At 70.0% G+C, this 23,069-nt stretch overlaps 12 pseudogenes; all 12 read right to left on the bottom strand.

Moving 5' to 3' along the window:
• Positions 1-672: 672 nt before the first annotated feature.
• Positions 673-808, bottom strand: LOC137209776 (5S ribosomal RNA; annotated as a pseudogene).
• Positions 809-1,766: 958 nt separating this feature from the next.
• On the bottom strand, positions 1,767-1,902 carry LOC137209709 (5S ribosomal RNA; annotated as a pseudogene).
• A 1,983-nt stretch (positions 1,903-3,885) lies between these two features.
• Positions 3,886-4,021, bottom strand: LOC137209672 (5S ribosomal RNA; annotated as a pseudogene).
• A 3,085-nt stretch (positions 4,022-7,106) lies between these two features.
• Positions 7,107-7,242, bottom strand: LOC137209589 (5S ribosomal RNA; annotated as a pseudogene).
• A 937-nt stretch (positions 7,243-8,179) lies between these two features.
• Positions 8,180-8,315, bottom strand: LOC137209708 (5S ribosomal RNA; annotated as a pseudogene).
• Positions 8,316-10,299: 1,984 nt separating this feature from the next.
• LOC137209775 (5S ribosomal RNA) lies at positions 10,300-10,435 on the bottom strand (annotated as a pseudogene).
• A 3,085-nt stretch (positions 10,436-13,520) lies between these two features.
• On the bottom strand, positions 13,521-13,656 carry LOC137209588 (5S ribosomal RNA; annotated as a pseudogene).
• A 958-nt stretch (positions 13,657-14,614) lies between these two features.
• On the bottom strand, positions 14,615-14,750 carry LOC137209620 (5S ribosomal RNA; annotated as a pseudogene).
• A 937-nt stretch (positions 14,751-15,687) lies between these two features.
• LOC137209707 (5S ribosomal RNA) lies at positions 15,688-15,823 on the bottom strand (annotated as a pseudogene).
• Positions 15,824-17,807: 1,984 nt separating this feature from the next.
• On the bottom strand, positions 17,808-17,943 carry LOC137209619 (5S ribosomal RNA; annotated as a pseudogene).
• Positions 17,944-18,880: 937 nt separating this feature from the next.
• On the bottom strand, positions 18,881-19,016 carry LOC137209706 (5S ribosomal RNA; annotated as a pseudogene).
• Positions 19,017-22,101: 3,085 nt separating this feature from the next.
• On the bottom strand, positions 22,102-22,237 carry LOC137209587 (5S ribosomal RNA; annotated as a pseudogene).
• Between the last annotated feature and the right edge of the window lie 832 nt (positions 22,238-23,069).

Below are 23,069 nucleotides of genomic sequence, written 5' to 3'. Positions count from 1 at the left end.
CGGTCCTTTGGGCATCCCACCTGACTGCCCACGCTGCGCTAGGCGCAGCCCTGTCGCAGACCGGGCCGGCCTTCCTGCCCGACAGCAGCTGGCCCGAAGGAAGTGGGAGCCACCGTTGAGTTGGCAAAGCCCCTTAGACCCAGCAACGCCACCCTTGCCTCCACACCACCGTCCGAGCTCAGGACACCGGCCCAGGTGGACGGCAGGCCCGCGGAAGCGGCCTGCGCCCTCTATACCTCTCCGGCACCAGGCCACGGCGAAACGGTGGAGGGGGGGCTTTTTCCGGATGGAGCTGTGGAGAGACACCCCCCGGCAGACAGGTGGCGGCGCCGGGGCTGGGCTCCAGTGGGGGCCGCCAGGTGCAGGTCGAGGGGCTCGCGGGCCGCATGGACGGCACCCAGGTCCGCGGCCATGTCTGCTTCGAGTCAGGGGACCAACGGAGCGTCTGGTGTGCCGCTGCCTTCCAGGGACGACTTCTGGCCGCCTGGCCGCTCAGGCAGGCGGGGAGCGCCCCATCAGACACTTGCTGTGGTGGGAGGGTCCTGAGGAGGTGGGGCCTGCAGCGGTACCCGGCGGGGGCGGAGACGGCCGCCGCCACCACCGCCGCCACCGCCGCCACCGCCACGACTGCCACGGTCGACAAAAGGAGAAGGTGTGTAGCGGGAGGCAAAAAGCCTACAGCACCTGGCGTTCCCAGGAGCTCTCCCGTCCGGGAGGTCTCCCATCCAACTACTAACCAGGCCCAACCCTGCTTAGCTTCCGAGATCGAGTCGAGATCGGGCCCGTCTAGGGTGGTTTGGCCGTAGACACTGGGGGGGTCGCGGGCTTCCACTTGAGGTGCAGCTTAGCAGGCTCTTGGGCCTTACCGCCGGCCCAGTGGCCCGCCCGCCCCGGCAGGGCCCCGCCGCCCACCTAGGCAGGGGAACGGAGGTCTCGGGGACCAGGCGGTGGCAGAGGAGTTGGCGACCACCCAGGCCAGGGTGGGAGGGACCCAGGAAACATTTCGGCGCTTGGCCTCCCACCGCAGATCCCGCAGGTCGCTCACAGGGTTGTGGCCCCAGAGGCTTCAGGGCCCGGGGCCTGCGGTCCCTTGTGCATCCCACCTGACCGCCCACGCTGCGCTAGGCGCAGCCCTGTCGCAGACCGGGCCGGCCCTCCTGCCCGACAGCAGCTGGCCCGAAGCCAGTGGGAGCCACCATTGAGTTGGCAAAGCCCCTTAGACCCAGCAACTCCACCCTTGCCCCCACACCACCGTCCGACCTCAGGACCCCGCCCCTGGTGGCCGGCAGTCCCGCGGATGTGGCCTGGGCCCTCTATCCCTCTCCGGCACCCGGCCGCGGCGAAACGGTGGAGGGGGGGCTTTTTCCGCATGGAGCTTTGGAGAGACACCCACCGGCAGACAGGTGGCGGCGCCGGGGCTGGATCCAGTGGGGACCGCCAGGTGCAGGTCGAGGGGCTCGCGGGCCGCATGGACGGCACCCGGGTCCGCGGCCATTTCTGCTTCGAGTCAGGGGACGAACGGAGCATATGGTGTGCCGCTGCCTTCCAGGGACGCCTTCTGGCCGCCTGGCCGCTCAGGCAGGCGGGGAGCGCCCCATCAGACGCTTGCTGTGGTGGGAGGGTCCTGAGGAGGTGGGGCCTGCAGCGGTACCCGGCGGGGGCGGAGACGGCCGCCGCCACCACCGCCGCCACCGCCGCCGCCACCGCCGCCAACGCCACGACCGCCGCGGTCGACAAAATGAGAAGGTGTGTAGCGGGAGGCAAAAGGCCTACAGCACCTGGCGTTCCAGGGAGCTCTCCCGTCCGGGAAGTCTGCCATCCAACTACTAACCAGGCCCAACCCTGCTTAGCTTCCGAGATCGAGTCGAGATCGGGCCCGTCTAGGGTGGTTTGGCCGTAGACACTGGGGTGGTCGCGGGCTGCCTCTTGAGGTGCAGTTTAGCAGGCCCTTGGGCCTTACCGCCGGCCCAGGGGCCCGCCCGCCCTGGCTGGGCCGCGCCACCCGCCTAGGCGGGGGAACGGAGGTTTCGGCGACCGGGGGGTGGCGGAGGAGTTGGCGACCTCCCAGCGCAGGGCGGGTGGGACACAGCAAGCTTTTCGGCGCTTCGTGCCCCGCCCCAGATCCCACAGGCCGCTCACAGGGACGTAGCCCCGGAGGCTTCAGGGCCCGGGGTCGGCGGTGCCTCGGGCATCCCACCTGCGCGCCCACGCTGTGGTAGGCGTAGCTCAGAGGCAGACTGGTCCGACCCTCCTGTCCTACAGCAGCTGGCCCGAAGCCACTGGGAGCCACCATTGAGTTGGCACGGCCCCTTAGACACAGCAAGGCCACCCTTGCCCCGACGCCACCGTCCGAGCTCAGGACCTCGTCCCAGGTGGCCGGCAGGTCCGGGGAAGTGGCCTGGGCCCTCGATCCTGCTCCTGCCCACGGCCGCGGCGAAGGGGCAGAAGGGGAGCTTTTTCCGGATGGAGCTGTGGAGAGACACCCCGGAAGACAGGTGGCGGTGCCGGGGCTGGACTCCAGTGGCTGCGGCCAGGTGCAGCTCGCGGGGCTCGCGGGCCGAACGGACGGCACCCGGGTCCGCGGCCATGTCTGGGTGACGTCAGGCCGCCCCCTGGAGCGGCTGGTGTGTCGCTGCCTTCCAGGGACGCCTTCTGGCCGCCTGGCCGGTCTGGCAGGTGGGGAGTGCCCCATCAGACGCTTGCTGTGGTGGGAGGGGCCTGAGGAGGTGGGGCCTGCAGCGGTACCTGGTACCCGGCGGGGGCGGAGACGGCCGCCGCCGCCGCCACCGCGGGCGACAAAAGGAGAAAGCGGAGCGGAAGGCAAAAATCCTACAGCACCCGGTATTCCCAGGAGCTCTCCCATCCAGGAGGTCTCCCATCCAAGTTCGAACCAGGCCCGACCCTGCTTAGCTTCCGAGATCCAGACTTGATCGGGCCCGTCTAGGCTGGTTTGACAGTAGGTGTCAGTGGGTCGCAGGCTGCCTCTTGAGGCGCAGCTTAGCAGGCCCATGGGACTTACCGCCAGCCCAGCGGCCCGCCCGCCTAGGCAGAGGAACGGAGGTCTCGGGGACCAGGTGGTGTCGGAGGTTTTGGCGACCACCCAGCCCAGGGCGGGAGGGACCCAGGAAACGTTTCGGCGCTTGGCCTCCCACCCCGGATCCCGCAGGTCGCTCACAGGGATGTGGCCCCGGAGGCTTCAGGGCCCGGGGCCTGCGGTCCTTTGGGCATCCCACCTGACTGCCCACGCTGCGCTAGGCGCAGCCCTGTCGCAGACCGGGCCGGCCTTCCTGCCCGACAGCAGCTGGCCCGAAGGAAGTGGGAGCCACCGTTGAGTTGGCAAAGCCCCTTAGACCCAGCAACGCCACCCTTGCCTCCACACCACCGTCCGAGCTCAGGACACCGGCCCAGGTGGACGGCAGGCCCGCGGAAGCGGCCTGCGCCCTCTATCCCTCTCCGGCACCAGGCCACGGCGAAACGGTGGAGGGGGGGCTTTTTCCGGATGGAGCTGTGGAGAGACACCCCCCGGCAGACAGGTGGCGGCGCCGGGGCTGGGCTCCAGTGGGGGCCGCCAGGTGCAGGTCGAGGGGCTCGCGGGCCGCATGGACGGCACCCAGGTCCGCGGCCATGTCTGCTTCGAGTCAGGGGACCAACGGAGCGTCTGGTGTGCCGCTGCCTTCCAGGGACGACTTCTGGCCGCCTGGCCGCTCAGGCAGGCGGGGAGCGCCCCATCAGACGCTTGCTGTGGTGGGAGGGTCCTGAGGAGGTGGGGCCTGCAGCGGTACCCGGCGGGGGCGGAGACGGCCGCCGCCACCACCGCCGCCACCGCCGCCACCGCCACGACCGCCACGGTCGACAAAAGGAGAAGGTGTGTAGCGGGAGGCAAAAAGCCTACATCACCTGGCGTTCCCAGGAGCTCTCCCGTCCGGGAGGTCTCCCATCCAACTACTAACCAGGCCCAACCCTGCTTAGCTTCCGAGATCGAGTCGAGATCGGGCCCGTCTAGGGTGGTTTGGCCGTAGACACTGGGGGGGTCGCGGGCTTCCACTTGAGGCGCAGCTTAGCAGGCGCTTGGGACTTACCGCCGGCCCAGTGGCCCGCCCGCCCCGGCAGGGCCCCGCCGCCCGCCTAGGCAGGGGAACGGAGGTCTCGGGGACCAGGCGGTGGCAGAGGAGTTGGCGACCACCCAGCCCAGGGCGGGAGGGACCCAGGAAACTTTTCGGCGCTTGGCCTCCCACCGCAGAGTCCGCAGGTCGCTCACAGGGATGTGGCCCCGGAGGCTTCAGGGCCCGGGGCCTGCGGTCCCTTGTGCATCCCACCTGACCGCCCACGCTGCGCTAGGCGCAGCCCAGCCGCAGACCGGGCCGGCCCTCCTGCCCGACAGCAGCTGGCCCGAAGCCAGTGGGAGCCACCATTGAGTTGGCAAAGCCCCTTAGACCCAGCAACGCCACCCTTGCCCCCACACCACCGTCCGAGCTCTGTACCCCGGCCCAGGGGGCCGGCAGGCCCGGGGAAGCGGCCTGGGCCCTCGATCCTGCTCCCGCCCACGGCCGAGGCGAAGCGGCGGAGGGGGTGCTTTTTCCGGATGGAGCTGTGGAGAGACACCCTGGAAGACAGGTGGTGGAGCCGGGCCTGGGCTCCTGTGGCTGCGGCCAGGTGTAGCTCGCGGGGCTCACGGACCGAACGGACGGCACCCGGGTCCGCGGCCATGTCTGGGTGACGTCAGGCCGCCCCTGGAGCGTCTGGTGTGCCGCTGCCTTCCAGGGACGCCTTCTGGCCGCCTGGCCAGTCAGGCAGGTGGGGAGTGCCCCATCAGACGCTTGCTGTGGTGGGAGGGGCCAGAGGAGGTGGGGCCTGCAGTGGTACCTGGTACCCAGCAGGCGTGGAGACGGCCGCCGCCACTGACACCGCGGGCGACAAAAGGAGAAAGCGGAGCGAGAGGCAAAAAGCCTACAGCACCCGGCATTCCCAGGAGCTCTCCCATCCAGGAGGTCTCCCATCCAAGTTCTAACCAGGCCCGACCCTGCTTAGCTTCCGAGATCCAGACTTGATTGGGCCCGTCTAGGCTGCTTTGGCAGTAGGTGTCAGTGGGTCGCGGGCTGCCTCTTGAGGCGCAGCTTAGCAGGCCCTTGCGCCTTACCGCAAGCCCAGCGGCCCGCCCGCCCTGGCAGGGCCCCGCCGCCCGTCTAGGCAGAGGAACGGAGGTCTCGGGGACCGGTTGCTGGCGCGAGGTGTTGGCGACCACCCAGCCCAGGGCGGGCGGGACCCAGGAAACGTTTCGTCGCTTGGCCTCCCACCCCAGATCCCGCAGGTCGCTCACAAGGATGTGGCCCCGGAGGCTTCAGGGCCCGGGGCCTGCGGTCCTTTGGGCATCTCACCTGCCTGCCCTCGCTGCGCTAGGCGCAGCCCTGTCGCAGACCGGGCCGGCCTTCCTGCCCGACAGCAGCTGGCCTGAAGCCAGTGGGAGCCACCGTTGAGTTGGCAAAGCCCCTTAGACCCAGCAACGCCACCCTTGCCCCCACACCACCGTCCGAGCTCTGTACCCCGGCCCAGGTGGCCGGCAGGCCTGCGGAAGCGGCCTGGGCCCTCTATCCCTCTCCGGCACACGGCCGCGGCGAAACGGTGGAGGGGGGCTTTTTCCGGATGGAGCTGTGGAGAGACACCCCGGAAGACAGGTGGCGGCGCCGGGGCTGGGCTCCAGTGGCTGCGGCCAGCTGCAGCTCGTGGGGCTCGGGGGCCGAACGGACGGCACCCGGGTCCGCGGCCATGTCTGGGTGACGTCAGGCCGCCACCCGGAGCAGCTGGTGTGCCGCTGCCTTCCAGGGACGCCTTCTGGCCGCCTGGCCGGTCAGGCAGGTGGGGAGTGCCCCATCAGACGCTTGCTGTGGTGGCAGGGGCCTGAGGAGGTGGGGCCTGCAGCGGTACCTGACAGGGGCGGAGACGGCTGCCTCCACCACCGCCGCCACCATCGCCGCCACCGCGGGCGACAAAAGGAGAAAGCGGAGCGAGAGGCAAAAAGCCTACAGCACCCGGTATTCCCAGGAGCTCTCCCAGCCAGGACGTCTCCCATCCAAGTTCGAAACAGGCCCGACCCTGCTTAGCTTCCGAGATCCAGACTTGACCGGGCCCGTCTAGGCTGCTTTGGTAGTAGGTGTCGGTGGGTCGCGGGCTGCCTCTTGAGGCGCAGCTTAGCAGGCCCTTGGGCCTTACTGCCAGCCTAGCGGCCCGCCCGCCCTGGCAGGGCCCCGCCGGCCACCTAGGCAGAGGAACGGAGGTCTCGGTGATCGGGTGGTGGCGGAGGTGTTGGCGACCACCCAGCCCAGGGCGGGCGGGACCCAGCAAACGTTTCGGCGCTTGGCCTCCCACCCCAGATCCCGCAGGTCGCTCACAAGGATGTGGCCCCGGAGGCTTCAGGGCCCGGGGACTGCGGTCCCTTGGGCATCCCACCTGCCCGCCCACGCTGCGCTAGGCGCTGCCCTGTCGCAGACCGGGCCAGCCTTCCTGCCCGATAGCAGCTGGCCCGAAGCCAGTGGGAGCCACCTTTGCGTTAGCAAAGCCCCTTACCCAGCAACGCCCCCCTTGCCCCCACACCACCGTCCGAGCTCAGGACCCCGCCCCAGGTGGCCGGCAGGCCCGCGGAAGCGGCCTGGGCCCTCTATCCCTCTCCAGCACACGGCCGCGGCGAAACGGTGGAGGGGGGGCTTTTTCCGGATGGAGCTGTGGAGAGACACCCACCGGCAGACAGGTGGCGGCGCCGGGGCTGGGCTCCAGTGGGGACCGCCAGGTGCAGGTCGAGGGGCTCGCGGGCCGCATGGACGGCACCCGGGTCCGCGGCCATGTCTGCTTCGAGTCAGGGGACGAACGGAGCATATGGTTTGCCGCTGCCTTCCAGGGACGCCTTCTGGCCGCCTGGCCGCTCAGGCAGGCGGGGAGCGCCCCATCAGACGCTTGCTGTGGTGGGAGGGTCCTGAGGAGGTGGGGCCTGCAGCGGTACCGGGCGGGGGCGGAGACGGCCGCCGCCACCACCGCCGCCACCGCCGCCGCCACCGCCGCCAACGCCACGACCGCCACGGTCGACAAAATGAGAAGGTGTGTAGCGGGAGGCAAAAAGCCTACAGCACCTGGCGTTCCCAGGAGCTCTCCCGTCCGGGAGGTCTGCCATCCAACTACTAACCAGGCCCAACCCTGCTTAGCTTCCGAGATCGAGTCGAGATCGGGCCCGTCTAGGGTGGTTTGGCCGTAGACACTGGGGGGGTCGCGGGCTTCCACTTGAGGTGCAGCTTAGCAGGCTCTTGGGCCTTACCGCCGGCCCAGTGGCCCGCCTGCCCCGGCAGGGCCCCGCCGCCCGCCTAGGCAGGGGAACGGAGGTCTCGGGGACCAGGCGGTGGCAGAGGAGTTGACGACCACCCAGGCCAGGGTGGGAGGGACCCAGGAAACATTTCGGCGCTTGGCCTCCCACCGCAGATCCCGCAGGTCGCTCACAGGGTTGTGGCCCCAGAGGCTTCAGGGCCCGGGGCCTGCGGTCCCTTGTGCATCCCACCTGACCGCCCACGCTGCGCTAGGCGCAGCCCTGTCGCAGACCGGGCCGGCCCTCCTGCCCGACAGCAGCTTGCCCGAAGCCAGTGGGAGCCACCATTGAGTTGGCAAAGCCCCTTAGACCCAGCAACTCCACCCTTGCCCCCACACCACCGTCCGACCTCAGGACCCCGCCCCTGGTGGCCGGCAGTCCCGCGGATGTGGCCTGGGCCCTCTATCCCTCTCCGGCACCCGGCCGCGGCGAAACGGTGGAGGGGGGGCTTTTTCCGCATGGAGCTTTGGAGAGACACCCACCGGCAGACAGGTGGCGGCGCCGGGGCTGGATCCAGTGGGGACCGCCAGGTGCAGGTCGAGGGGCTCGCGGGCCGCATGGACGGCACCCGGGTCCGCGGCCATTTCTGCTTCGAGTCAGGGGACGAACGGAGCATATGGTGTGCCGCTGCCTTCCAGGGACGCCTTCTGGCCGCCTGGCCGCTCAGGCAGGCGGGGAGCGCCCCATCAGACGCTTGCTGTGGTGGGAGGGTCCTGAGGAGGTGGGGCCTGCAGCGGTACCCGGCGGGGGCGGAGACGGCCGCCGCCACCACCGCCGCCACCGCCACGACCGCCGCGGTCGACAAAATGAGAAGGTGTGTAGCGGGAGGCAAAAGGCCTACAGCACCTGGCGTTCCAGGGAGCTCTCCCGTCCGGGAAGTCTGCCATCCAACTACTAACCAGGCCCAACCCTGCTTAGCTTCCGAGATCGAGTCGAGATCGGGCCCGTCTAGGGTGGTTTGGCCGTAGACACTGGGGTGGTCGCGGGCTGCCTCTTGAGGTGCAGTTTAGCAGGCCCTTGGGCCTTACCGCCGGCCCAGCGGCCCGCCCGCCCTGGCAGGGCCCCGCCGCCCGCCTAGGCGGGGGAACGGAGGTTTTGGCGACCGGGGGGTGGCGGAGGAGTTGGCGACCTCCCAGCGCAGGGCGGGTGGGACACAGCAAGCTTTTCGGCGCTTCGTGCCCCGCCCCAGATCCCACAGGCCGCTCACAGGGACGTAGCCCCGGAGGCTTCAGGGCCCGGGGTCGGCGGTGCCTCGGGCATCCCACCTGCGCGCCCACGCTGTGGTAGGCGTAGCTCAGAGGCAGACTGGTCCGACCCTCCTGTCCTACAGCAGCTGGCCCGAAGCCACTGGGAGCCACCATTGAGTTGGCACGGCCCCTTAGACACAGCAAGGCCACCCTTGCCCCGACGCCACCGTCCGAGCTCAGGACCTCGTCCCAGGTGGCCGGCAGGTCCGGGGAAGTGGCCTGGGCCCTCGATCCTGCTCCTGCCCACGGCCGCGGCGAAGGGGCAGAAGGGGTGCTTTTTCCGGATGGAGCTGTGGAGAGACACCCCGGAAGACAGGTGGCGGTGCCGGGGCTGGACTCCAGTGGCTGCGGCCAGGTGCAGCTCGCGGGGCTCGCGGGACGAACGGACGGCACCCGGGTCCGCGGCCATGTCTGGGTGACGTCAGGCCGCCCCCTGGAGCGGCTGGTGTGTCGCTGCCTTCCAGGGACGCCTTCTGGCCGCCTGGCCGGTCTGGCAGGTGGGGAGTGCCCCATCAGACGCTTGCTGTGGTGGGAGGGGCCTGAGGAGGTGGGGCCTGCAGCGGTACCTGGTACCCGGCGGGGGGCGGAGACGGCCGCCGCCGCCGCCACCGCGGGCGACAAAAGGAGAAAGCGGAGCGGAAGGCAAAAATCCTACAGCACCCGGTATTCCCAGGAGCTCTCCCATCCAGGAGGTCTCCCATCCAAGTTCGAACCAGGCCCGACCCTGCTTAGCTTCCGAGATCCAGACTTGATCGGGCCCGTCTAGGCTGGTTTGACAGTAGGTGTCAGTGGGTCGCAGGCTGCCTCTTGAGGCGCAGCTTAGCAGGCCCATGGGACTTACCGCCAGCCCAGCGGCCCGCCCGCCTAGGCAGAGGAACGGAGGTCTCGGGGACCAGGTGGTGTCGGAGGTTTTGGCGACCACCCAGCCCAGGGCGGGAGGGACCCAGGAAACGTTTCGGCGCTTGGCCTCCCACCCCGGATCCCGCAGGTCGCTCACAGGGATGTGGCCCCGGAGGCTTCAGGGCCCGGGGCCTGCGGTCCTTTGGGCATCCCACCTGACTGCCCACGCTGCGCTAGGCGCAGCCCTGTCGCAGACCGGGCCGGCCTTCCTGCCCGACAGCAGCTGGCCCGAAGGAAGTGGGAGCCACCGTTGAGTTGGCAAAGCCCCTTAGACCCAGCAACGCCACCCTTGCCTCCACACCACCGTCCGAGCTCAGGACACCGGCCCAGGTGGACGGCAGGCCCGCGGAAGCGGCCTGCGCCCTCTATCCCTCTCCGGCACCAGGCCACGGCGAAACGGTGGAGGGGGGGCTTTTTCCGGATGGAGCTGTGGAGAGACACCCCCCGGCAGACAGGTGGCGGCGCCGGGGCTGGGCTCCAGTGGGGGCCGCCAGGTGCAGGTCGAGGGGCTCGCGGGCCGCATGGACGGCACCCAGGTCCGCGGCCATGTCTGCTTCGAGTCAGGGGACCAACGGAGCGTCTGGTGTGCCGCTGCCTTCCAGGGACGACTTCTGGCCGCCTGGCCGCTCAGGCAGGCGGGGAGCGCCCCATCAGACGCTTGCTGTGGTGGGAGGGTCCTGAGGAGGTGGGGCCTGCAGCGGTACCCGGCGGGGGCGGAGACGGCCGCCGCCACCACCGCCGCCACCGCCGCCACCGCCACGACCGCCACGGTCGACAAAAGGAGAAGGTGTGTAGCGGGAGGCAAAAAGCCTACAGCACCTGGCGTTCCCAGGAGCTCTCCCGTCCGGGAGGTCTCCCATCCAACTACTAACCAGGCCCAACCCTGCTTAGCTTCCGAGATCGAGTCGAGATCGGGCCCGTCTAGGGTGGTTTGGCCGTAGACACTGGGGGGGTCGCGGGCTTCCACTTGAGGCGCAGCTTAGCAGGCGCTTGGGACTTACCGCCGGCCCAGTGGCCCGCCCGCCCCGGCAGGGCCCCGCCGCCCGCCTAGGCAGGGGAACGGAGGTCTCGGGGACCAGGCGGTGGCAGAGGAGTTGGCGACCACCCAGCCCAGGGCGGGAGGGACCCAGGAAACGTTTCGGCGCTTGGCCTCCCACCGCAGAGTCCGCAGGTCGCTCACAGGGATGTGGCCCCGGAGGCTTCAGGGCCCGGGGCCTGCGGTCCCTTGTGCATCCCACCTGACCGCCCACGCTGCGCTAGGCGCAGCCCAGCCGCAGACCGGGCCGGCCCTCCTGCCCGACAGCAGCTGGCCCGAAGCCAGTGGGAGCCACCATTGAGTTGGCAAAGCCCCTTAGACCCAGCAACGCCACCCTTGCCCCCACACCACCGTCCGAGCTCTGTACCCCGGCCCAGGGGGCCGGCAGGCCCGGGGAAGCGGCCTGGGCCCTCGATCCTGCTCCCGCCCACGGCCGAGGCGAAGCGGCGGAGGGGGTGCTTTTTCCGGATGGAGCTGTGGAGAGACACCCTGGAAGACAGGTGGTGGAGCCGGGCCTGGGCTCCTGTGGCTGCGGCCAGGTGTAGCTCGCGGGGCTCACGGACCGAACGGATGGCACCCGGGTCCGCGGCCATGTCTGGGTGACGTCAGGCCGCCCCTGGAGCGTCTGGTGTGCCGCTGCCTTCCAGGGACGCCTTCTGGCCGCCTGGCCAGTCAGGCAGGTGGGGAGTGCCCCATCAGACGCTTGCTGTGGTGGGAGGGGCCAGAGGAGGTGGGGCCTGCAGTGGTACCTGGTACCCAGCAGGCGTGGAGACGGCCGCCGCCACTGACACCGCGGGCGACAAAAGGAGAAAGCGGAGCGGGAGGCAAAAAGCGTACAGCACCCGGCATTCCCAGGAGCTCTCCCATCCAGGAGGTCTCCCATCCAAGTTCTAACCAGGCCCGACCCTGCTTAGCTTCCGAGATCCAGACTTGATTGGGCCCGTCTAGGCTGCTTTGGCAGTAGGTGTCAGTGGGTCGCGGGCTGCCTCTTGAGGCGCAGCTTAGCAGGCCCTTGCGCCTTACCGCAAGCCCAGCGGCCCGCCCGCCCTGGCAGGGCCCCGCCGCCCGTCTAGGCAGAGGAACGGAGGTCTCGGGGACCGGTTGCTGGCGCGAGGTGTTGGCGACCACCCAGCCCAGGGCGGGCGGGACCCAGGAAACGTTTCGTCGCTTGGCCTCCCACCCCAGATCCCGCAGGTCGCTCACAAGGATGTGGCCCCGGAGGCTTCAGGGCCCGGGGCCTGCGGTCCTTTGGGCATCTCACCTGCCTGCCCTCGCTGCGCTAGGCGCAGCCCTGTCGCAGACCGGGCCGGCCTTCCTGCCCGACAGCAGCTGGCCTGAAGCCAGTGGGAGCCACCGTTGAGTTGGCAAAGCCCCTTAGACCCAGCAACGCCACCCTTGCCCCCACACCACCGTCCGAGCTCTGTACCCCGGCCCAGGTGGCCGGCAGGCCTGCGGAAGTGGCCTGGGCCCTCTATCCCTCTCCGGCACACGGCCGCGGCGAAACGGTGGAGGGGGGCTTTTTCCGGATGGAGCTGTGGAGAGACACCCCGGAAGACAGGTGGCGGCGCCGGGGCTGGGCTCCAGTGGCTGCGGCCAGCTGCAGCTCGTGGGGCTCGGGGGCCGAACGGACGGCACCCGGGTCCGCGGCCATGTCTGGGTGACGTCAGGCCGCCACCCGGAGCAGCTGGTGTGCCGCTGCCTTCCAGGGACGCCTTCTGGCCGCCTGGCCGGTCAGGCAGGTGGGGAGTGCCCCATCAGACGCTTGCTGTGGTGGCAGGGGCCTGAGGAGGTGGGGCCTGCAGCGGTACCTGACAGGGGCGGAGACGGCTGCCTCCACCACCGCCGCCACCATCGCCGCCACCGCGGGCGACAAAAGGAGAAAGCGGAGCGAGAGGCAAAAAGCCTACAGCACCCGGTATTCCCAGGAGCTCTCCCAGCCAGGACGTCTCCCATCCAAGTTCGAAACAGGCCCGACCCTGCTTAGCTTCCGAGATCCAGACTTGATCGGGCCCGTCTAGGCTGCTTTGGTAGTAGGTGTCGGTGTGTCGCGGGCTGCCTCTTGAGGCGCAGCTTAGCAGGCCCTTGGGCCTTACTGCCAGCCTAGCGGCCCGCCCGCCCTGGCAGGGCCCCGCCGGCCACCTAGGCAGAGGAACGGAGGTCTCGGTGATCGGGTGGTGGCGGAGGTGTTGGCGACCACCCAGCCCAGGGCGGGCGGGACCCAGCAAACGTTTCGGCGCTTGGCCTCCCACCCCAGATCCCGCAGGTCGCTCACAAGGATGTGGCCCCGGAGGCTTCAGGGCCCGGGGACTGCGGTCCCTTGGGCATCCCACCTGCCCGCCCACGCTGCGCTAGGCGCTGCCCTGTCGCAGACCGGGCCAGCCTTCCTGCCCGATAGCAGCTGGCCCGAAGCCAGTGGGAGCCACCTTTGCGTTAGCAAAGCCCCTTACCCAGCAACGCCCCCCTTGCCCCCACACCACCGTCCGAGCTCAGGACCCCGCCCCAGGTGGCCGGCAGGCCCGCGGAAGCGGCCTGGGCCCTCTATCCCTCTCCGGCACACGGCCGCGGCGAAACGGTGGAGGGGGGGCTTTTTCCGGATGGAGCTGTGGAGAGACACCCACCGGCAGACAGGTGGCGGCGCCGGGGCTGGGCTCCAGTGGGGACCGCCAGGTGCAGGTCGAGGGGCTCGCGGGCCGCATGGACGGCACCCGGGTCCGCGGCCATGTCTGCTTCGAGTCAGGGGACGAACGGAGCATATGGTTTGCCGCTGCCTTCCAGGGACGCCTTCTGGCCGCCTGGCCGCTCAGGCAGGCGGGGAGTGCCCCATCAGACGCTTGCTGTGGTGGGAGGGTCCTGAGGAGGTGGGGCCTGCAGCGGTACCCGGCGGGGGCGGAGACGGCCGCCGCCACCACCGCCGCCACCGCCGCCGCCACCGCCGCCAACGCCACGACCGCCGCGGTCGACAAAATGAGAAGGTGTGTAGCGGGAGGCAAAAAGCCTACAGCACCTGGCGTTCCCAGGAGCTCTCCCGTCCGGGAGGTCTGCCATCCAACTACTAACCAGGCCCAACCCTGCTTAGCTTCCGAGATCGAGTCGAGATCGGGCCCGTCTAGGGTGGTTTGGCCGTAGACACTGGGGGGGTCGCGGGCTTCCACTTGAGGTGCAGCTTAGCAGGCTCTTGGGCCTTACCGCCGGCCCAGTGGCCCGCCTGCCCCGGCAGGGCCCCGCCGCCCGCCTAGGCAGGGGAACGGAGGTCTCGGGGACCAGGCGGTGGCAGAGGAGTTGACGACCACCCAGGCCAGGGTGGGAGGGACCCAGGAAACATTTCGGCGCTTGGCCTCCCACCGCAGATCCCGCAAGTCGCTCACAGGGTTGTGGCCCCAGAGGCTTCAGGGCCCGGGGCCTGCGGTCCCTTGTGCATCCCACCTGACCGCCCACGCTGCGCTAGGCGCAGCCCTGTCGCAGACCGGGCCGGCCCTCCTGCCCGACAGCAGCTTGCCCGAAGCCAGTGGGAGCCACCATTGAGTTGGCAAAGCCCCTTAGACCCAGCAACTCCACCCTTGCCCCCACACCACCGTCCGACCTCAGGACCCCGCCCCTGGTGGCCGGCAGTCCCGCGGATGTGGCCTGGGCCCTCTATCCCTCTCCGGCACCCGGCCGCGGCGAAACGGTGGAGGGGGGGCTTTTTCCGGATGGAGCTTTGGAGAGACACCCACCGGCAGACAGGTGGCGGCGCCGGGGCTGGATCCAGTGGGGACCGCCAGGTGCAGGTCGAGGGGCTCGCGGGCCGCATGGACGGCATCCGGGTCCGCGGCCATTTCTGCTTCGAGTCAGGGGACGAACGGAGCATATGGTGTGCCGCTGCCTTCCAGGGACGCCTTCTGGCCGCCTGGCCGCTCAGGCAGGCGGGGAGCGCCCCATCAGACGCTTGCTGTGGTGGGAGGGTCCTGAGGAGGTGGGGCCTGCAGCGGTACCCGGCGGGGGCGGAGACGGCCGCCGCCACCACCGCCGCCACCGCCGCCGCCAACGCCGCCAACGCCATGACCGCCGCGGTCGACAAAATGAGAAGGTGTGTAGCGGGAGGCAAAAAGCCTACAGCACCTGGCGTTCCCAGGAGCTCTCCCGTCTGGGAGGTCTGCCGTCCAACTACTAACCAGGCCCAACCCTGCTTAGCTTCCGAGATCGAGTCGAGATCGGGCCCGTCTAGGGTGGTTTGGCCGTAGACACTGGGGGGGTCGCGGGCTTCCACTTGAGGTGCAGCTTAGCAGGCTCTTGGGCCTTACCGCCGGCCCAGTGGCCCGCCCGCCCCGGCAGGGCCCCGCCGCCCGCCTAGGCAGGGGAACGGAGGTCTCGGGGACCAGGCGGTGGCAGAGGAGTTGGCGACCACCCAGGCCACGGTGGGAGGGACCCAGGAAACATTTCGGCGCTTGGTCTCCCACCGCAGATCCCGCAGGTCGCTCACAGGGTTGTGGCCCCAGAGGCTTCAGGGCCCGGGGCCTGCGGTCCCTTGTGCATCCCACCTGACCGCCCACGCTGCGCTAGGCGCAGCCCTGTCGCAGACCGGGCCGGCCCTCCTGCCCGACAGCAGCTGGCCCGAAGCCAGTGGGAGCCACCATTGAGTTGGCAAAGCCCCTTAGACCCAGCAACTCCACCCTTGCCCCCACACCACCGTCCGACCTCAGGACCCCGCCCCTGGTGGCCGGCAGTCCCGCGGATGTGGCCTGGGCCCTCTATCCCTCTCCGGCACCCGGCCGCGGCGAAACGGTGGAGGGGGGGCTTTTTCCGGATGGAGCTTTGGAGAGACACCCACCGGCAGACAGGTGGCGGCGCCGGGGCTGGATCCAGTGGGGACCGCCAGGTGCAAGTCGAGGGGCTCGCGGGCCGCATGGACGGCACCCGGGTCCGCGGCCATTTCTGCTTCGAATCAGGGGACGAACGGAGCATATGGTGTGCCGCTGCCTTCCAGGGACGCCTTCTGGCCGCCTGGCCGCTCAGGCAGGCGGGGAGCGCCCCATCAGACGCTTGCTGTGGTGGGAGGGTCCTGAGGAGGTGGGGCCTGCAGCGGTACCCGGCGGGGGCGGAGACGGCCGCCGCCACCACCGCCGCCACCGCCACGACCGCCGCGGTCGACAAAATGAGAAGGTGTGTAGCGGGAGGCAAAAGGCCTACAGCACCTGGCGTTCCAGGGAGCTCTCCCGTCCGGGAAGTCTGCCATCCAACTACTAACCAGGCCCAACCCTGCTTAGCTTCCGAGATCGAGTCGAGATCGGGCCCGTCTAGGGTGGTTTGGCCGTAGACACTGGGGTGGTCGCGGGCTGCCTCTTGAGGTGCAGTTTAGCAGGCCCTTGGGCCTTACCGCCGGCCCAGCGGCCCGCCCGCCCTGGCAGGGCCCCGCCGCCCGCCTAGGCGGGGGAACGGAGGTTTCGGCGACCGGGGGGTGGCGGAGGAGTTGGCGACCTCCCAGCGCAGGGCGGGTGGGACACAGCAAGCTTTTCGGCGCTTCGTGCCCCGCCCCAGATCCCACAGGCCGCTCACAGGGACGTAGCCCCGGAGGCTTCAGGGCCCGGGGTCGGCGGTGCCTCGGGCATCCCACCTGCGCGCCCACGCTGTGGTAGGCGTAGCTCAGAGGCAGACTGGTCCGACCCTCCTGTCCTACAGCAGCTGGCCCGAAGCCACTGGGAGCCACCATTGAGTTGGCACGGCCCCTTAGACACAGCAAGGCCACCCTTGCCCCGACGCCACCGTCCGAGCTCAGGACCTCGTCCCAGGTGGCCGGCAGGTCCGGGGAAGTGGCCTGGGCCCTCGATCCTGCTCCTGCCCACGGCCGCGGCGAAGGGGCAGAAGGGGTGCTTTTTCCGGATGGAGCTGTGGAGAGACACCCCGGAAGACAGGTGGCGGTGCCGGGGCTGGACTCCAGTGGCTGCGGCCAGGTGCAGCTCGCGGGGCTCGCGGGCCGAACGGACGGCACCCGGGTCCGCGGCCATGTCTGGGTGACGTCAGGCCGCCCCCTGGAGCGGCTGGTGTGTCGCTGCCTTCCAGGGACGCCTTCTGGCCGCCTGGCCGGTCTGGCAGGTGGGGAGTGCCCCATCAGACGCTTGCTGTGGTGGGAGGGGCCTGAGGAGGTGGGGCCTGCAGCGGTACCTGGTACCCGGCGGGGGGCGGAGAAGGCCGCCGCCGCCGCCACCGCGGGCGACAAAAGGAGAAAGCGGAGCGGAAGGCAAAAATCCTACAGCACCCGGTATTCCCAGGAGCTCTCCCATCCAGGAGGTCTCCCATCCAAGTTCGAACCAGGCCCGACCCTGCTTAGCTTCCGAGATCCAGACTTGATCGGGCCCGTCTAGGCTGGTTTGACAGTAGGTGTCAGTGGGTCGCAGGCTGCCTCTTGAGGCGCAGCTTAGCAGTCCCATGGGACTTACCGCCAGCCCAGCGGCCCGCCCGCCTAGGCAGAGGAACGGAGGTCTCGGGGACCAGGTGGTGTCGGAGGTTTTGGCGACCACCCAGCCCAGGGCGGGAGGGACCCAGGAAACGTTTCGGCGCTTGGCCTCCCACCCCGGATCCCGCAGGTCGCTCACAGGGATGTGGCCCCGGAGGCTTCAGGGCCCGGGGCCTGCGGTCCTTTGGGCATCCCACCTGACTGCCCACGCTGCGCTAGGCGCAGCCCTGTCGCAGACCGGGCCGGCCTTCCTGCCCGACAGCAGCTGGCCCGAAGGAAGTGGGAGCCACCGTTGAGTTGGCAAAGCCCCTTAGACCCAGCAACGCCACCCTTGCCTCCACACCACCGTCCGAGCTCAGGACACCGGCCCAGGTGGACGGCAGGCCCGCGGAAGCGGCCTGCGCCCTCTATCCCTCTCCGGCACCAGGCCACGGCGAAACGGTGGAGGGGGGGCTTTTTCCGGATGGAGCTGTGGAGAGACACCCCCCGGCAGACAGGTGGCGGCGCCGGGGCTGGGCTCCAGTGGGGGCCGCCAGGTGCAGGTCGAGGGGCTCGCGGGCCGCATGGACGGCACCCAGGTCCGCGGCCATGTCTGCTTCGAGTCAGGGGACCAACGGAGCGTCTGGTGTGCCGCTGCCTTCCAGGGACGACTTCTGGCCGCCTGGCCGCTCAGGCAGGCGGGGAGCGCCCCATCAGACGCTTGCTGTGGTGGGAGGGTCCTGAGGAGGTGGGGCCTGCAGCGGTACCCGGCGGGGGCGGAGACGGCCGCCGCCACCACCGCCGCCACCGCCGCCACCGCCACGACCGCCACGGTCGACAAAAGGAGAAGGTGTGTAGCGGGAGGCAAAAAGCCTACAGCACCTGGCGTTCCCAGGAGCTCTCCCGTCTGGGAGGTCTGCCGTCCAACTACTAACCAGGCCCAACCCTGCTTAGCTTCCGAGATCGAGTCGAGATCGGGCCCGTCTAGGGTGGTTTGGCCGTAGACACTGGGGGGGTCGCGGGCTTCCACTTGAGGTGCAGCTTAGCAGGCTCTTGGGCCTTACCGCCGGCCCAGTGGCCCGCCCGCCCCGGCAGGGCCCCGCCGCCCGCCTAGGCAGGGGAACGGAGGTCTCGGGGACCAGGCGGTGGCAGAGGAGTTGGCGACCACCCAGGCCACGGTGGGAGGGACCCAGGAAACATTTCGGCGCTTGGTCTCCCACCGCAGATCCCGCAGGTCGCTCACAGGGTTGTGGCCCCAGAGGCTTCAGGGCCCGGGGCCTGCGGTCCCTTGTGCATCCCATCTGACCGCCCACGCTGCGCTAGGCGCAGCCCTGTCGCAGACCGGGCCGGCCCTCCTGCCCGACAGCAGCTGGCCCGAAGCCAGTGGGAGCCACCATTGAGTTGGCAAAGCCCCTTAGACCCAGCAACTCCACCCTTGCCCCCACACCACCGTCCGACCTCAGGACCCCGCCCCTGGTGGCCGGCAGTCCCGCGGATGTGGCCTGGGCCCTCTATCCCTCTCCGGCACCCGGCCGCGGCGAAACGGTGGAGGGGGGGCTTTTTCCGGATGGAGCTTTGGAGAGACACCCACCGGCAGACAGGTGGCGGCGCCGGGGCTGGATCCAGTGGGGACCGCCAGGTGCAAGTCGAGGGGCTCGCGGGCCGCATGGACGGCACCCGGGTCCGCGGCCATTTCTGCTTCGAATCAGGGGACGAACGGAGCATATGGTGTGCCGCTGCCTTCCAGGGACGCCTTCTGGCCGCCTGGCCGCTCAGGCAGGCGGGGAGCGCCCCATCAGACGCTTGCTGTGGTGGGAGGGTCCTGAGGAGGTGGGGCCTGCAGCGGTACCCGGCGGGGGCGGAGACGGCCGCCGCCACCACCGCCGCCACCGCCACGACCGCCGCGGTCGACAAAATGAGAAGGTGTGTAGCGGGAGGCAAAAGGCCTACAGCACCTGGCGTTCCAGGGAGCTCTCCCGTCCGGGAAGTCTGCCATCCAACTACTAACCAGGCCCAACCCTGCTTAGCTTCCGAGATCGAGTCGAGATCGGGCCCGTCTAGGGTGGTTTGGCCGTAGACACTGGGGTGGTCGCGGGCTGCCTCTTGAGGTGCAGTTTAGCAGGCCCTTGGGCCTTACCGCCGGCCCAGCGGCCCGCCCGCCCTGGCAGGGCCCCGCCGCCCGCCTAGGCGGGGGAACGGAGGTTTTGGCGACCGGGGGGTGGCGGAGGAGTTGGCGACCTCCCAGCGCAGGGCGGGTGGGACACAGCAAGCTTTTCGGCGCTTCGTGCCCCGCCCCAGATCCCACAGGCCGCTCACAGGGACGTAGCCCCGGAGGCTTCAGGGCCCGGGGTCGGCGGTGCCTCGGGCATCCCACCTGCGCGCCCACGCTGTGGTAGGCGTAGCTCAGAGGCAGACTGGTCCGACCCTCCTGTCCTACAGCAGCTGGCCCGAAGCCACTGGGAGCCACCATTGAGTTGGCACGGCCCCTTAGACACAGCAAGGCCACCCTTGCCCCGACGCCACCGTCCGAGCTCAGGACCTCGTCCCAGGTGGCCGGCAGGTCCGGGGAAGTGGCCTGGGCCCTCGATCCTGCTCCTGCCCACGGCCGCGGCGAAGGGGCAGAAGGGGTGCTTTTTCCGGATGGAGCTGTGGAGAGACACCCCGGAAGACAGGTGGCGGTGCCGGGGCTGGACTCCAGTGGCTGCGGCCAGGTGCAGCTCGCGGGGCTCGCGGGCCGAACGGACGGCACCCGGGTCCGCGGCCATGTCTGGGTGACGTCAGGCCGCCCCTGGAGCGTCTGGTGTGCCGCTGCCTTCCAGGGACGCCTTCTGGCCGCCTGGCCAGTCAGGCAGGTGGGGAGTGCCCCATCAGACGCTTGCTGTGGTGGGAGGGGCCAGAGGAGGTGGGGCCTGCAGTGGTACCTGGTACCCAGCAGGCGTGGAGACGGCCGCCGCCACTGACACCGCGGGCGACAAAAGGAGAAAGCGGAGCGGGAGGCAAAAAGCGTACAGCACCCGGCATTCCCAGGAGCTCTCCCATCCAGGAGGTCTCCCATCCAAGTTCTAACCAGGCCCGACCCTGCTTAGCTTCCGAGATCCAGACTTGATTGGGCCCGTCTAGGCTGCTTTGGCAGTAGGTGTCAGTGGGTCGCGGGCTGCCTCTTGAGGCGCAGCTTAGCAGGCCCTTGCGCCTTACCGCAAGCCCAGCGGCCCGCCCGCCCTGGCAGGGCCCCGCCGCCCGTCTAGGCAGAGGAACGGAGGTCTCGGGGACCGGTTGCTGGCGCGAGGTGTTGGCGACCACCCAGCCCAGGGCGGGCGGGACCCAGGAAACGTTTCGTCGCTTGGCCTCCCACCCCAGATCCCGCAGGTCGCTCACAAGGATGTGGCCCCGGAGGCTTCAGGGCCCGGGGCCTGCGGTCCTTTGGGCATCTCACCTGCCTGCCCTCGCTGCGCTAGGCGCAGCCCTGTCGCAGACCGGGCTGGCCTTCCTGCCCGACAGCAGCTGGCCTGAAGCCAGTGGGAGCCACCGTTGAGTTGGCAAAGCCCCTTAGACCCAGCAACGCCACCCTTGCCCCCACACCACCGTCCGAGCTCTGTACCCCGGCCCAGGTGGCCGGCAGGCCTGCGGAAGCGGCCTGGGCCCTCTATCCCTCTCCGGCACACGGCCGCGGCGAAACGGTGGAGGGGGGCTTTTTCCGGATGGAGCTGTGGAGAGACACCCCGGAAGACAGGTGGCGGCGCCGGGGCTGGGCTCCAGTGGCTGCGGCCAGCTGCAGCTCGTGGGGCTCGGGGGCCGAACGGACGGCACCCGGGTCCGCGGCCATGTCTGGGTGACGTCAGGCCGCCACCCGGAGCAGCTGGTGTGCCGCTGCCTTCCAGGGACGCCTTCTGGCCGCCTGGCCGGTCAGGCAGGTGGGGAGTGCCCCATCAGACGCTTGCTGTGGTGGCAGGGGCCTGAGGAGGTGGGGCCTGCAACGGTACCTGACAGGGGCGGAGACGGCTGCCTCCACCACCGCCGCCACCATCGCCGCCACCGCGGGCGACAAAAGGAGAAAGCGGAGCGAGAGGCAAAAAGCCTACAGCACCCGGTATTCCCAGGAGCTCTCCCAGCCAGGACGTCTCCCATCCAAGTTCGAAACAGGCCCGACCCTGCTTAGCTTCCGAGATCCAGACTTGACCGGGCCCGTCTAGGCTGCTTTGGTAGTAGGTGTCGGTGGGTCGCGGGCTGCCTCTTGAGGCGCAGCTTAGCAGGCCCTTGGGCCTTACTGCCAGCCTAGCGGCCCGCCCGCCCTGGCAGGGCCCCGCCGGCCACCTAGGCAGAGGAACGGAGGTCTCGGTGATCGGGTGGTGGCGGAGGTGTTGGCGACCACCCAGCCCAGGGCGGGCGGGACCCAGCAAACGTTTCGGCGCTTGGCCTCCCACCCCAGATCCCGCAGGTCGCTCACAAGGATGTGGCCCCGGAGGCTTCAGGGCCCGGGGACTGCGGTCCCTTGGGCATCCCACCTGCCCGCCCACGCTGCGCTAGGCGCTGCCCTGTCGCAGACCGGGCCAGCCTTCCTGCCCGATAGCAGCTGGCCCGAAGCCAGTGGGAGCCACCTTTGCGTTAGCAAAGCCCCTTACCCAGCAACGCCCCCCTTGCCCCCACATCACCGTCCGAGCTCAGGACCCCGCCCCAGGTGGCCGGCAGGCCCGCGGAAGCGGCCTGGGCCCTCTATCCCTCTCCGGCACACGGCCGCGGCGAAACGGTGGAGGGGGGGCTTTTTCCGGATGGAGCTGTGGAGAGACACCCACCGGCAGACAGGTGGCGGCGCCGGGGCTGGGCTCCAGTGGGGACCGCCAGGTGCAGGTCGAGGGGCTCGCGGGCCGCATGGACGGCACCCGGGTCCGCGGCCATGTCTGCTTCGAGTCAGGGGACGAACGGAGCATATGGTTTGCCGCTGCCTTCCAGGGACGCCTTCTGGCCGCCTGGCCGCTCAGGCAGGCGGGGAGCGCCCCATCAGACGCTTGCTGTGGTGGGAGGGTCCTGAGGAGGTGGGGCCTGCAGCGGTAACCGGCGGGGGCGGAGACGGCCGCCGCCACCACCGCCGCCACCGCCGCCGCCACCGCCGCCAACGCCACGACCGCCGCGGTCGACAAAATGAGAAGGTGTGTAGCGGGAGGCAAAAAGCCTACAGCACCTGGCGTTCCCAGGAGCTCTCCCGTCCGGGAGGTCTGCCATCCAACTACTAACCAGGCCCAACCCTGCTTAGCTTCCGAGATCGAGTCGAGATCGGGCCCGTCTAGGGTGGTTTGGCCGTAGACACTGGGGGGGTCGCGGGCTTCCACTTGAGGTGCAGCTTAGCAGGCTCTTGGGCCTTACCGCCGGCCCAGTGGCCCGCCTGCCCCGGCAGGGCCCCGCCGCCCGCCTAGGCAGGGGAACGGAGGTCTCGGGGACCAGGCGGTGGCAGAGGAGTTGACGACCACCCAGGCCAGGGTGGGAGGGACCCAGGAAACATTTCGGCGCTTGGCCTCCCACCGCAGATCCCGCAGGTCGCTCACAGGGTTGTGGCCCCAGAGGCTTCAGGGCCCGGGGCCTGCGGTCCCTTGTGCATCCCACCTGACCGCCCACGCTGCGCTAGGCGCAGCCCTGTCGCAGACCGGGCCGGCCCTCCTGCCCGACAGCAGCTGGCCCGAAGCCAGTGGGAGCCACCATTGAGTTGGCAAAGCCCCTTAGACCCAGCAACTCCACCCTTGCCCCCACACCACCGTCCGACCTCAGGACCCCGCCCCTGGTGGCCGGCAGTCCCGCGGATGTGGCCTGGGCCCTCTATCCCTCTCCGGCACCCGGCCGCGGCGAAACGGTGGAGGGGGGGCTTTTTCCGCATGGAGCTTTGGAGAGACACCCACCGGCAGACAGGTGGCGGCGTCGGGGCTGGATCCAGTGGGGACCGCCAGGTGCAGGTCGAGGGGCTCGCGGGCCGCATGGACGGCACCCGGGTCCGCGGCCATTTCTGCTTCGAGTCAGGGGACGAACGGAGCATATGGTGTGCCGCTGCCTTCCAGGGACGCCTTCTGGCCGCCTGGCCGCTCAGGCAGGCGGGGAGCGCCCCATCAGACGCTTGCTGTGGTGGGAGGGTCCTGAGGAGGTGGGGCC

The sequence above is a fragment of the Pseudorca crassidens genome, chromosome 16, assembly GCF_039906515.1.
Source record: "Pseudorca crassidens isolate mPseCra1 chromosome 16, mPseCra1.hap1, whole genome shotgun sequence".
Taxonomy (NCBI): Eukaryota; Metazoa; Chordata; class Mammalia; order Artiodactyla; family Delphinidae; genus Pseudorca; species Pseudorca crassidens.
This window is presented reverse-complemented; position numbering and strand designations above follow the sequence as displayed.